The 14,346-nt window shown below is 41.3% G+C and overlaps 1 pseudogene; it reads right to left on the bottom strand.

The window, feature by feature from the left end:
* The window catches only part of LOC136176380 (LRP chaperone MESD pseudogene), a 43,151-nt pseudogene extending 29,351 nt beyond the window's left edge, over positions 1-13,800 (bottom strand).
* Between the last annotated feature and the right edge of the window lie 546 nt (positions 13,801-14,346).

The following is a 14,346-nucleotide window of genomic DNA, read 5'->3' on the forward strand; positions in this document are numbered from 1 at the left end:
AAGATGAAATGAGATAATCCACAATATGCTCAAGACAGTGCAACTGTGCTGGTACAAGATGTTTAAATGCTGTCTCTACCGACGAAGCAGTCGCAGTCCAGTGGGAGAGTCAGCGTCATAATCAACCCACTAAGAAACAGTGAGCAGTGATATAAACTAAATTGTATAGGGATACTAATGAGGAAGTGAAGGTCTCTCCCTGAGGGACAAAAGAGGGCTCCCAGCGGTGATGGCATTTGTACTGTGGACTGTCTTATTTCCCTGATCTGGAAGAGAGGAGGTGTAAGGAGCTGGATCACAGGTGTGGGGAAGACTGTACACAAAGCTTGGGATGCTAGATAGGGATCCACTAGGGGGTCCCTGCAAGGGGATGGCAGGAGATTCAGCTTGAGCCATAGGCTGGAGTCTGTGTGAAGGATCTGGCGTGTCGGCCTCCAGGGCCGACTGATGTAGGCAGTAGAGGACCGAGAGAACTTCCCAAGCAGGGGGGCCACCTATTCTCATTTAATGCTGGAAAAAGAACTGGGGAGGCCACCTGGACCACAGATTAGAAAGGAGAGAGCTGGAGGCAGGAAGACCGTAGTGACTTCAGAACATAAGGGCTCAACAAGACTGTGGGAAGTGGGCAGAGAGTAGGGCTCCCATCTGACAGGATGGATTACAAGTGTCAGTGATGCAGGGCTGGTATTCATTTCTCTAGGGAAATGCTGTTTAGTGTTCCTTCTTCTTTTTCAGAATCAAAAAATCTTATAGGTTTAAGGCAGTACTTGAGAATTTGAGAAGTGAAAGCACTTCCATAGGAAATGAAGAAAGATAAGGGAAGTTTTGTGGGATTTGCAGCAATGTGATGTGCTTGGTCTGGATGACCTTCTGACTTGCTCTCCAGATACCTCCAACACGATTTTAAGGTATAAGGAGTTACTGAAATTGCCATTCTGTAAATGGACTGTGACTATTATATTAGCCATTTTCCCAGACTCTGTATTCTAACGTTCTTCTGGAGAAAGTATGTTGGTCAAAATGAAGTCATTAAGAAAGAGAATACCTAGAAGGGGTTTCTCCAGGAGTTATTTTACAAACTTTGTCCCCAAAACACAAATGGCAAGATTGGCATGAATCCCAGTATTGGGTGCAACCAAACTCTGCAAGATACTTTATGTTCACTGATACATCTAGATTTTAAAGGTAGAAGACATTTGTTTTCAGATTTTTATTTAAACCAAGAGGTAGAATGCTAAGAGTACAGACATTTTTTTAAAGCCTATGAACTGAAAATTTTAGTCCAGGACTGCATTAGGAGCTGAGAGGGAAAGATGTGAATACATAATAAATAAACATTCAAAGGGCAACTTAGGAATTCCAAAACATAAAAAAAAAAATGGACTATTTGATGAATAGTGTCGGAACATTAAGTTGGCCATGTAGAAAAAGCAAAAATCCAGATTCCTATGTACTCATTAAACCAAAATAGACTCTAGATAGGGAATAAAAACATTAAAACAAAATATTTTAAAATGCTTTTATTCTAAGAAACTTGTAATATTTGTAATGATTTTGTAATAAGGAAGGCATTCTTAAGTTAAAAATACACCTTGAAGTCATAAAGAAAATAATAATTTTGACAATATAAAAAGTAAAAACTTCTATAAGCATATACTAATATATTATTAATATCATATCAATAAATTCAATATATAATATACTTATGAATATGTTACTAATATGCAATAAAGTCAATGGAAGTATTTATATATTCTTAATACTATTTATATTAATAAAGTAAGAAACAAACAACAATCTGAGAAAATAGTCATTTGCAACACATATGACCACCCCTCACTTGGCCTCCACACCTCTATCTACAAGTGTTTAAAACCCTATATGCTCATGGCAAGGCCCCCTCTTCTCCTAACTTCAGTTTCCCAGCCCCTTCAGCTCCACCCTCATAACCTCACCCTCATTTACCTCTTTGAGGTCATCAGCACTCATCTCTAACATGACCTTTATCTTTGTTCATGTCAATCACCTCAAGAAGACCAGACGCCCTTCATTACTTGGACCCTCACTGCCATTTGGCCCTTGCACTCCTCTTCCAACCCCACACCTCACCCATCCCTAATTCCTAAAACTGTTCCACTGTGTTATCACTTCAGAGCAGGTCTCCTATATGCTGTACTTCTTCTCTAAACATTCCCATCAAATTTTTTTTTTTTGTCTTCAAGGCATGTGGGATCTTAGTTCCCTGACCAGGGATCAAACCCGCACCCCCTGCATTGAAGCTCGGAGTCTTAGCCACTGGACCTCAACGGAAGTCCCTCCCATCAACTTCTTACTCTAACTACTACCCCGCTGTCTCTGAGAAAACTGCTTCCTTACAGTCCCAAAGCAGTCTACAGAGTGAGTGTGTGTGTGTGAGTGTGTGTGTGTGTGTGTGTGTGTGTCCATTAAATTATCTCTGGAAGGACACATAAGAAGCAGTTAATAATTATTGTTTCTGGGAAGCAGTTTCAGAGGTTATGGAGAGGGAGATTTTGTTAGTTATATTTTTTTCTACAGGGTTTACTTTTCATGACATGTATGACATTTTCTTTTTTTCAAAGGAGAGAGAAGCATCTTAAAAGACAATGATCAATTCCTTTTTTCTTTTATAATTTCAACATCGTGTGTGTGAATCTATTCACGTGCATGCCCACACACACTTACACATCACCTTTGATGCAGTGCATAGAGTGAAAGCAATTTCATATCAGTTAATGGATCCAGTTTTTGTTTAAAAGCTGTACTCAGAGGGCAGAAACAACTTGTCAGGATAGTTGATTAAGTGTTTCCTGATCCCCCATATACACATACATAAATTTGATATTAGAAAAAAAATCATTCAGACCATTTGTTTGGCATTTTGAAGACAAAGCAGCTAATCAATAAACCGCTTCTCAGTTGTGTGTGTGTGTGTGTGTGTGTGTGATTCTTTAGATAAATATTGTATTTCTGGATTTAGATGGGGAAGTCTATTTTATCTGCTACATACCCACAGTTGTCTAAGACTGGATTAGGTCCTAAATTAAACAAACTCTCTCCCTCAAGATGCTCATACTCTTTGAAAAGGTGGAAAGAACAATATAATCACAAAGGAAATTGTCGGGGAAGACTTAATGGAAGAGTGAAGACTTGAGAGGCCACAGCAGAAATCAAACCACATAACCAACAATCAATGTCTTTCTTCTAGCCTTTGAAATCACAGTTTTAATAGTCTATGTACTCCAGTAAATTATGACAAACCAGAAATGCTGCTATTAAAATGGACCAGTGGGGCAAAACTCCATACCAAGCCAATTTGAATTCAAATGGGCAGCAGGATATACAAAGACAGGAAACAACGGACTCCATTTACAACAGTGTTTCATAAAGATAATTAACTTTTATTTATTCAGATATAAGAAGATACTGCAGAGTGGAAAATGGTGACTATTGGAGATGTTGCTAAGGACGCAAGCCTTTCAGGAGATTTCCTCCCCTCCGTTCACCCTTCCTGAATTATTATGCCCATTACAAACCCCATGTCTAAATCAGAAAATTACTGAAATGCAAATTGAACAGAGTAATTTATCTGTGCCCGAAAATATCTCCGAGTTAACAGAGCTCCACTGATGAGATCTAAACAAGCCCAGGGAATCGTGGTACCTAATTTACAGCAGTATTATGTAGCAACATAAATTTAACCACAAGCAATGTATATCGTGAAAGTCATAATAAACACCAGAGAAAAATGGAGGAGAGATGAGGAGTCACACAAAACGTGTTTCATTTAAAGAGAAAGGGATTGTACAACTATCGCATTAGTACTTGATGCACAGTCCAGTTTCAAATTGGTGAGAGTGAGGAAGCCAACAAATTAAAAATCATGATTCCTTCCCTTTCTCCACGGGAGATTTACAAATAAGTAAATCAACTTTTCGTGTGAAGGAAGCTCTCATGAAAGATTTCCACAGAAAACTCTTTCTCTATTACCTTGTCATGGTGCCTGAAATCATCAGTATTAAAAATGGAAGGATTTTTAAAAATCTTTTGGTTTCTAAGATTTCTGTATTAAATCTCAGAGAACACTGACTCTTTATCAGCTAATGTATCATCAGGAATGATAGATCAGAAAACTTGTATTGAAACTTGTAGACAGAAGAGAGCTGAGTCATGCAACTACTGTTTTCTGCAAATTTCAGTTCAGTTCACTTCACGCTCAGTCGTGTCCGACTCTTTGCGACCCCATGAATCGCAGCACGCCAGGCCTCCCTGTCTATCACCAACTCCCGGAGTCTACTCAAACCCATCTCCGAATTTATAAATGGGTAAATTGAGGCTCAAAGATATTATTCAAGGTCATGAAGTCAACTGCTGGCTGAACTGGAACTAAAATTTAATCTTTTAAATTCCTGATCTAGTACCTTTTCCCTACTCTGTACCTCAGTTTTCTTTCAAGGCTCCATAACAATGAGACATGAGTGAGATAACTGGGGCAAGAAATAGGAATTGTCAACATGTCCCAGAAAGAGAAAGAGAAAGCACCATAAAATAACTTCATTAACTGCACAATCTTGCCTAGATAGGCTCTGTGTCTGTTAGCCGGTCATTTGTGTCTGACTCTTTGCAACCCCATGAATTGCTGCCTGCTAGCCTCCTCTGTCCATTTCCTTCTCCAGGGGATCTTCCTGACCCAGGGATCGAACCTGGGTCTTCTGCATTGCAGGCAGATTCTTTTCCATCTGAGCCCATAGACAGGCTCTATTAAAAACAATTGAGATTAGGAATTCCCTGGCGGTTCAGCAGCTAGGACTCTGCCTTCCACTCTAGTGGGGCATGGGTTTCATCCCTGCTGCGGGAACTAAGATCCTGCAAACCGTGTGGTGTGGCCACTAATTGCATAAATAAATAAAATAAAATGGACTACACTGCCTTTTTTAAAAAAATGAGTTTGGGGTTTTTTTCCCCCCATCAAATTCAAAGCTGACCAAAGTAGACTGGAATTGAAGCTTGGTATTGGAAAAGTTAAGACACTGTGTACAATGTTAAATCTTGTTCTTAATTGTAGGTGATCTTAGTTGGCATGCCCTGCAGGGTAAAATCCCTAAATCAACACTATTTATTGTTCTCCTGGTCAAAGTCACTACTGGTCAAATTGACCACTCATTATTTGCCAAGAGTGGGTTATTATACCAGGTCGCTATATACTATATACCTTATGGTAGTGAGGTGCTGGGTTACCTGGTGAGCACACTACCTAAATGGTTGGGAAACTTGCAAAGTAGAGGCAGTAAGGAAAATGGAAAGAATCTGAGAGTTGTTATTTTTAAAAATCAAAGTAGACTTCATTTAGGAAAGAATGTTGTTAGATGGCTTTACACCTGTTTCATAGTTTGGTGATTCACTTTAAGTTCATAAAGCTGAAAGGTACCTAATGTTTTTTAGAGCTCAGTGCCGTTAAAGCTTTTGTACTAGAACTTCAGGTCAGAATGGCACAATGTCCTCATGCTTTGCTACATTCCGGATGCCTCACTCTCAACCTCTGATCAAAACCAACTATGATAGATAATGAATTGGCATAGTCAATGTAAGAAAACAAGATAAATATCTCTGTGGGCCAGAAGCAGAACAGGACCTCAGAATGGTGAAAAAGACAGAAGCCCCAGCCTTGCTGGGATCTGGGTCAAGAAGCCCTTGAGAAGTCACCCCTGAGGAGTGGCCCTTGAGGAGTCATCACTTTAGAAGGACATGGATGAACAGTGCTTCTCCCCTAGATGCACCTGGAACCACATGGATGGAGAGCCCAGGGACTGGAATGGGGGCCTCTCTTCTTGAAAAGATGCTGAACACAAACGCTGCCACCCTTTGCCTGGAGCCATGACTTTATGGGAACTCAGAAACCTGGGAGAGCGGAGAACAAGCCAGTCCTCAACTGGAGACTGAAGCTTTCCTCTTCGCTCGTGAAAGGATCTGCAATACCCTTAAGGTCACCGAGTGCCACTCTTCCCCAAATTTCACTTTGAGCATCTGGTTTTGCTAGACAAAGAATAGTGAACACTTTCTTAGTCCAATCAACCAAAGTCCACCAGGGACAAATCTATAGTCCAACAAACTCAGGTTCATTTGCTCATTGCTATGAGTAAGAGCACACGAGAGAAACCGAGTATCTCAACAAACAAAGGAGGAAAATACATTTATTATAGGATTTGGGGAAGAGTGGAATTTGGGTGAAATTTAAATGAAGAGGGTGATTTCTTTTTATAAACCATTTGAACCATTGTAAAGTGTATGAAAGTGAAAGCTCTATTTGTTCAGTCGTGTCTGACTCTTTGCAACCCCATGGACAGTATCCTGCCAGGCACCTCTGTCCATGGAATTCTCCAGGCAAGAATACTGAAATGGGTTGCCATTCCCTTACTCCAGGGGATCTTCCCAACCCAGGGATCAAACCTGCATTGAGAGAGAGAAGGCCTGCATTGAAGGTGGATGCTTCACCGTCTGAGCTACCAGGGAAGCCCTTTGAAGTATGTAATTCAGTAGCATTTAGGACACTCACATTTTTGTGCTACCGTCTGTAGAACACTTCCATCTATAGCGTACTTTTCATTTTGCACAACTGAAACTCTGTAGTCATTAACCGTTAATTCCTCATCCCTTCTCCCAACGCGCATCCCTAGCAGCTACTCCTGTTTTCCATCTCTATGAATTTGATGACTTAAATACATCATGTGAGTGGAATCGTACACCTCTCCTTTTGTGACTGTCTGGTTTTACTTAGCATAAGGTCTTCAAGGTTCACCCATGTTGTATCACATTTCAGAATTTACTTCCTTTTTGAGGCTGAATAATATTCCATTATATGTATATTATATACAAAACTTATACATTTTGTTTCTCCATTCATCAGTCGATGGATATTGGATTGTTTCCACATTTTGGCCATCAGGATTCATTCTGCAATGAACATGGATGTACAGATATCTGTTTGAGTCCCTATTTCCAGAGCTTTGGGGCATATATCCAGAAGTGGAATTGCTGGGGCATCTGGTAATCTTATATTTAGCTTTTTAAAGAACCACCAAATTGTTTTCCATGGTAGCTACACCATTTTACATTCCCACTAGCGATGCATGAGGTTACAATTTCTTCACATCCTCACCAACACTTGCTATTTTCCATGATTTTGATTATAGGCATCCTAGTAGGTATAAACTGGTATCTCATTATAGAATGAAGCAGTGTTTTGATGGACTCAGTGCTAAGCAGGGCTGTGAATAAAAGGGTCAACACCAGGTTAGGACTGTGAAGTGGACTCAAAGTCTCATTTCCTTGGAAACTGCAAAGTTAATGTGAAATGCTGTGTTCGGAAATCCCTCATCTGAGTCCCTGTGCCTGGTTTGGGACAGGGCCTACAGAATGCCTTTTGTAGATCTTTCAGGCCAAAGTGGAATGCTCATTCTTCCTGGTATCATTTTAAACTGAAAAATTTCAGACAATCTGTGATTTTTGAAAATAAGGTTTCACAGAGAATAAGTAAAAGAAACATCCCTTAAAAGTGGGGGCTGTTGTGAAACTTTACAATGGCAGAGTTGTCCTCGGGAGGAAATATTGGTTACTCTTCACTTTGAAGCTAGCTTTATCTGCTACCTGCTAGCCCAGAGTGATGACAGTAGCAGAGTAGATATTTTATTTACTTTCTTAGTCTGGGTTTTTACTTTTTCAACATCAAGGATACAATAGAGAGAAAGGAAAAAATAAGTCATAAATCAAAAGCTTCCTACTGAAAAATGCACCTACAAATCAAAATTTCAAATCACATAAATATAATAAAAGAGAGACAGCCACCTAGATATGGTCTAGGACAAGGGCAAGACACTGATGGCAGATGTGATGGGGTGGGGGCTCTGCCTACTTTACCATTATCCAACAGGTGGCTTGGTGAATCATCAGCTTTTATTGGGATTTTTATTCCATTATGTACAAAAATAGAATTGACAACATGACCCACTCAATAATCTTGTGCAATATGTGAGACAGGCTTAACATTTCAACACACCTTTGAAAGACCTGGTATTACCATTAGTGGTGCTACTTATTCTTCTCTGAAAAAAAAATATTTGGAGACAACTGGTGTTGCTTCGCCTGCAAACAAGACCATCTATTCTTTCCATGTTAAACAAGATGCATGGAATATTGGCTTCATAATCCTAAACTTAACGAAACCAGGGCAGAGTCTGGGCAGGACTTAGCTCTACCTCTTCCCTCAAACCTCTTCTGCTCTTCCGAAGGGTTATTTCAGCCCTTTAGACTGTATCTTCATGGATCGAGATGTGGTTGGTAATCTCGTACTATTTCAGCCATTCTCCTTTAAGCAGCAGAAACAGAGTGAGCCTGTGAGCCTCAAGTACCAACTGTGCAATTCACATCCATCATTACATAATTAGCAATTAGCTGAGCACTACAAAGGGAGATCCTGCTATGAATACCTCTGCACACAATCCAGGCTGGGAGACCGTGTTTACTTCTGCCTTGCAAAGTGCAAATTGGGAGCCATCGAAGTCTTTAGTGAGAATAAAGTACAACATTTAAATGAACTGTTTAGAGATGATGGTGGGGCAAATTTCAGCAGATTGTCAGGGCTTCTTTGGGGACCTCATTTTCATTGAACTTCAGCTTCCTGAGCCCCGGGGAGACTCCCTAAAGAAGTATTTAAGATATTTTCTAAATGAAGATGGGGCATTATTTTGGGTAATGACTTCAGACCCTAGGCTACAGTTAGCAGCTGACGAGGAGACGTTCAAGCTTAAAGCTAATATATAAAAGGGGAAGTAATCGGCCCTTTTCTCTCTGCTTCTTGCATGCTGAAAGCCAAGTAGAGCAGTCCCTTGCTGGCAGGAAAGGTAAAACAGACCAGTGTAACCACGGCATCCTTCAGCTTTGCGATTAGAGTGATAATCACTGTGCCCCCTCATTTTCCTGCCACTGCAGGAACTATAAATGGCATTCTGTGAGGCCGCAAATTGCAAGGGAGCACTTTGTACGTGAGGGAAAGTCTCCCATTGTGTAAATGGATCAGTTCCCACCCCAAAATTACTGGCCTCTCCCTGACAAAATGATGTGGGAGCCTTGTTATTGCCTGCTGGGTTGTGTAAAATCCAACTAATTTTACAGGGAGAAAGCTTTTCCTACCTTATGATCCCTTAAAATGAGGGCTGGCAATTTTGGGGCAAACTAGTGAGAGAAGCAGCGGATCTTTTCTTCCTTTTTCTCTTAGGAACGGTCAACTTCTGAACAGTCACGGTCCAGGAAAAGAGAGGAGATTCCCCTCAGAGCACGTTTTTGAAATCTTTTTCACCATGATTTTGGACCTAAACCCTCTAAATGTACCCCCCGCCACAGCCTACCTATCTTTCCCATCTCCACTGCCCTCCCACATCCACATCCCCTACACAGATATACTGTTAGGAATTTGCCTAAATTCCTGCACCCTCTAGGTAGTTTTTCTTGGAATATCCAAGAGAGGTAAACATGTCCTTCTTTCCTCCTATACTGCCTTGCTCATGCTTCTTAAGTAGTTCAGCTCACATCCCCCTACTTGTATCCCCACTAAACTGTAACTTGCTAGACACCAGAAACCGTATCATATTACACTTAACTTTGCTCCCCCAATATTGACCCCAATGCCTGGTACCCAGTTGGTTTTTAATGAATGTTTGCAGTTGAATATGTCTTCTAAATGATAATTTACCTGTTCTTCCATGACCGGCAATGGAAGCAGAATTTTAGGATACTGATTGAAGAAAAGATGGATAGATTTACTTCCTCAGTGTATATTGTATGTCTTCTCTGGATTGGGCAACCTGGGTACAAAGAGGACAGAGACATTGCCTACAGCCCGAGAAGCTCACAGCTCAATTGTAGACAGACTTGAAGACCATTCATTACAATACTGAAGTAGAGAAAGAAATCAGTGCTGAACAAGTATGCTGGAAGCTCCATCAGGGCCAACTCCAGAAGATTCCACAGTGAAGATGACTTTTAAAGGGGTCTTAAACTGTGGGTAAAATTTTTCATGTATAGGAGGATGAAAGGTATTCTAGGGGAAAGAAACTATATTTGAAAATAAAAATTGAAGTCTACAAAGGCATGAAGAATGCCTTCTAGGACTGTGTTCTGTCCTTACTTTTGTATTGTTGTCATTCAGTCACTAAGCTGTATCCTACTTTTTGCAACCCCATAGACTGCAACATGCCAGGCTTCCCTGTCCTTCACTATCTCCCAGAGTTTGCTCAAATTCACGCCCATTGAGTCAGTGATGCCATCCAACCATCTCATCCTCTGTTGCTCCCTTCTCCTCATGCCTTCAGTCTTATCCAGCATCAGGGTCTTTTCCAATGAGCCAACTCTTCACATCAGGTGGCCAAAGTATTGGAGCTTCAACTTCAGTGTCAGTCCTTCCAATGAATATTCAGGGTTCATTTCCACTAGGACTGAATGCTTTGATCTCCTTGAGTCCAAGGGACGCTCGTGAGTCTTCTCCAGCACCACAATTCAAAAGCATCCGTTCTTCTCAGCCTTTTTTATGGTCCAGCTCTCACATTCGTATATGACTACTGGAAAAACGACAGCTTTGACTATTCAAACCTTTGTCAGCAAAGTGATGTCTCTGCTTTTTAGTATACTGTCTAGGTTTGTCATAGCTTTCCTTCCAAGAAGCAAGGATCTTTAACTTCATGGCTGCAGTCACCGCCTGCAGTGATTTTGGAGTCCAAGAAAATAAAATCTGTCACTGGTCCCACTTTTTCCCCTTCTATTTGCCATGAAGTGATGGGACTGAATGCCATGATCTTAGTTTTTTAATGTTGAGTTTCAAGCCAGCTTTTTCTGTCCTTCTTACTTGTGTGTACACCAACCTAATTCCCTCCCGTCCCCACCTCCCATCTCCAGCATGTGTTGTGGGCTTTCAAAAATGAATCTCTTCCAGTAGGGTATGGTTGAAATGGGTGAAGGGGGTCAAAAGGTACAAGGTTTCAGTTATAAAATATAAATGAGTCCTGAGGATAAAATGTACAGCACGGTGACTATTGTTAACAAGAGGTGTATTGCATATTTGAAAGTTGCTAAGAGACCAGATCTTAAAGTTCTCATCACAAGAAAAAAAAATTAATACCTCTGCATGGTGATGCATGTTAACTAAACTTACTGTGGTGATATTTTCTCAAGATATACAAATATCAATTGATTATGTTGTATTCCTGAAAGTAATACGATGTTAATATCAATTACACCATTAAAAAAAGAAATGTCTTCACAACTATTTCAGTCTTGTTTGTCTTTCCTGTCCTGTATTTGGGTCCTGGTAGGCAGGGGTTGTTGTCTATGGGGTCGCACAGAATCGGACACGACTGAAGTGACTTAGCAGCAACAGCAGCAGCAGGCAGGGGTAGGAATTCTGTAGGGGCTCAGTCACTTAAGTCACAATTCTCAGAAGGAAAAGAAAATCCTCTCTTCTCAGCTATATGTGAGATCCCTGATTCCTTGTTTCTGGTTGCTTGTTTGTGGAATCGGAGATACTTCTTACCAGAGAAGCCTTTAGAAGTCATCATTTCTGCCCCAGTAGGAATGTCCTACGCAGTCCCTCCACACTCCTACCCTCCCCTTGTGTATCTGACTGGCTGAGTTCCAAAGACCCTGGAAAAAATTCCGGAGCATCACTAGAGAGCATCCTAGACAAAATCTCACCTGAGAATAAGAATGTAGTCTAAGTTCCTAGCAGTGGAATCCAAGGTGTTACCTTTTATCCTATGTTTTCTTCCTCACTGCTGTTTTACCATCTACTATAATATCTGAAATGACCGCCCATAAGATCCTGACAACAGTACCAGATACATTGCAGATTTTAAAATAATAGTTAGGCTACTCTTTTCCAGCCAGGCCAACTTTAAATGTGCTCCTGAATTGCTCCTTTTAACTGCAGCCATCCTGGTTTAAGTGGACTGGAGGGAATATATTAAGCCGATTTGCATTGTCAACTAAGATACAATGGTTAGCTATAGATCAACTTAAAGAGACTTTGACCTTATGAAAGTCCTGAGTCAACTCCCACATTTTGTGTCTCTCTTACCCCTCTGGGCAACCCCGACAGTTTTCTCAGAGCTCTCATCCACCCACTTCACTGTCCATGGACTCTGCAGGGGCAACTTGCCTGGAGTTGGCCTTGTTCCCTATACCAGTGATTGCTCAACCTGGATGTCCAGTAGAATCATCTGGGAAGCTTGTTTTTTTATTTCAATTCCAGGGCAGACTGCTGGTATTTTTAAAAGGCCCCAGACAATGCTACCGTGCAGCCAGTGTTGAGAATCATTGCTGTAGACAGTGTTTTGTTTTGTTTTTAAGCTTTTGAAAGCTGTAGAACTCAGTTCAAGGGAACACTTACACCAAAACCCAAAGTGTAAATCAAATTGAAACAGAGTCTCTTTGGTTGATGAAGTATAAGCGTGGAAGGAAACACACATCTGTAGGGGCCTCCATAGGACTGTCTAATAGGCTTCATGGATATTTACTTGCTCCATCAAAATGTACCTTCCCTGAAAGTCACTGCATTCAACCCATGGGTCTTCAAACTTTCTCTATAAAGAGCCAGTGATAAATATTTTTAAGCTTTGCAAGTCATACGGTCTCTGTTGCAACTACCCAACAGTGTTATTGACCATGAAAGCAGCCAGAATTTACAATAGGTATACTAATGAGCATGGCTGAGTGCCAATCAAATTTTATTTACAAAAGCAGGCTGTGGACTGGATTTGACACGCCAAACATAGTTTTCTGACTCATGTCTTAAAACATCATCCCCTTCTAGATGATGGATTGCTAATCTTAAAAACTAAGTATGCTTATGTTTTGCTTATATCCAAGTTACATCTACGCTCGTTAAGTTACATGTGTGTTAATTGGAGACCTCCGATAATACCCTCAAATACCAAGAATTGGAGTTCCTAGATGGTTTTGGTAGAACAGAACTGAGGGAAGAATTGGTGGGAAGTGCAAGTCTATGCCAAGGACTAAACTGGGGCGATGGTAACTCCGTCAGTCGTCTCTTCTGAATGGGAGTGTAAAGAGTAAGGAACAGAAGTCCCTCCAACCTCCTGGAGGGCTTCCCAGGTGGCGCTAGTGGTAGAGAACCCACCTGCCAATGCAGGAGAGAGACGCGGGTTTGATCCCTGGGTAGGGAAGATCCCCTGGAGTAGGATATGGCAACCCACTCCAGTATTCTTGCCTGGAGAACTCCAAAGACAGAGGGGCCTGGCGGGCTACAGTCGCAAAGAGTTAGAGATGACTGAGCGCGCACACACACACACACACACACACACACACACACACACACACACACCTTCCTGGAAGTACCTGGCACAAGGGCCCTGATCTGGGCCAGCTAGAGCTGTAGTGATCTTACCCTCTTTGTCAGATAATCGTGATATTGTGTTGAGGTGAAAACTGCCCTTTCAAAATCTGCCGTTTGCTTGTATGAATCTTTGTGTCCGGGCTTCTCCCACTTAAAGAATCACATCCATTTCAGTTTAGGAACAAACGCTGAGCCCCCGTGCTCCAGGGAGGCTGTAAGTGCTCCTACTGGAGAGACCACAGCAGCTGACGTGGGGGCTGATCAGAGTGTGGGGATTTGATTCTGCCTGCCAACAGTTCTGCAGGTGCATTTACCTTTGTGCCACCTACCTCTGGATTGCGTTTCCCTTGGGCCTCATTCAAGATCGACTCGTCCTCCTCCATCGACCAAATGGTCCTCTTTTTCCTGGTCACGCTGCTCCTAGATGCCGGAGCTCAGTTACCAAAGAGCATTTTTAAAAACCACATTCTTTCTACTGCTTTACGTTTCAAATCTACTTGACACTTACTTTTCTTTCTCATTCAGCATGCCTTGATTTTTTTTTTTTTTATCTATAGCCTCCCGTAAGTAAGAAAAGAAAAGAAATGTTGGAGCTAAAGATATGAATGCTGAAGTATTTATGAAGAAGTGTGCTGATATTTTGGAGGAGGAAATGGCAACCCACTCCAGTATCCTTGCCTGGAAAATTCCATGGACAGAGAAGCCTGGTGGGCTACAGCCCATGGGGTCGCAAAGAGTCAGACACGACTGAAGCCACTTAGCATGCATGCGTGTGCTGATATTTGCAATTTACTCTGAAATACAACAAAAAACTGCGATAGGTTGACTGGATGGAGAGAAGGATAGATGGGTATGTGATATAAGCAGAGTAAAATGTTAATGTTAAAACTGAGGTAGTAGGTATATGATGTTCATTATAAAATTCTTTC

This window comes from Muntiacus reevesi, chromosome 10, assembly GCF_963930625.1.
Source record: "Muntiacus reevesi chromosome 10, mMunRee1.1, whole genome shotgun sequence".
NCBI lineage: Eukaryota > Metazoa > Chordata > Mammalia > Artiodactyla > Cervidae > Muntiacus > Muntiacus reevesi.